Raw genomic sequence first — 843 nt, forward strand, 5'->3', positions numbered from 1 at the left:
CGACATTCAGGACGGACAACTGAGTTAGGGAATGTCTGGAAGAGCTGGATGTGTTCAAATCAGCAGGTCCAGATGCTCTCCACCCCAGGGTTCTGAGGGAATTGGCAGGGTTTATCAAGGGGCCCCTGGCATGGCTTTATGAGTGCTCGTGGTGTTCTGGCCAGGTGCCAGATGACTGGAAGAAGGCCAGTGTGGTCCCCATTTTCAAAAAAGGGAGGAGGGAGGACCCAGGGAACTATAGGCCCGTTAGTCGTACTTCAATCCTGGGGAAGCTCTTTGAGAAGATTATCCAGGAGCACATGTGTGAAGGACCAGCAGGGGAGATGATGCTCAGGAGGAACCAGCGTGGGTTCATTAGGGGCAGGTCCTGTCAGACCAACCTAATTGCCTTCTACGATCAGGTCACAAAATCAGTGGATGCAGGTGTCACAGTGGATTTAGTTTTTCTGGACTTCAGGAAGGCCTTTGACACTGTCTTCCACCCCATTCTCATTAAAAAGCTAGGCGACTGTGGCACTGATGCTTACATAGTCAGATGGGTCGCAAATTGGCTGAGGGGCCACACCCAGAGAGTGGTGGTGGATGGGTCATATTTGACCTGGAGGGATCTGGGCAGTGGAGTCCCCCAGGGCTCAGTCCTCGGGCCCGCACTGTTTAACATCTTCATTAGCAACTTGGACGAGGGGGTGAAAAGCATCCTGTTCAAATTCGCTGACAACACCAAGATTTGGGGCAAGGTGGGCACGCTAGAAGGGAGGGACAGGATACAGCTGGACCTGGATAGGTTACAGGGGTGGGCAAATGAGAATAGGATGGGATTCAATACTGACAAGTGCAGGGTAC

This window comes from Alligator sinensis, unplaced genomic scaffold (genome assembly GCF_000455745.1).
Source record: "Alligator sinensis unplaced genomic scaffold, ASM45574v1 scaffold340_1, whole genome shotgun sequence".
Lineage (NCBI taxonomy): Eukaryota > Metazoa > Chordata > Crocodylia > Alligatoridae > Alligator > Alligator sinensis.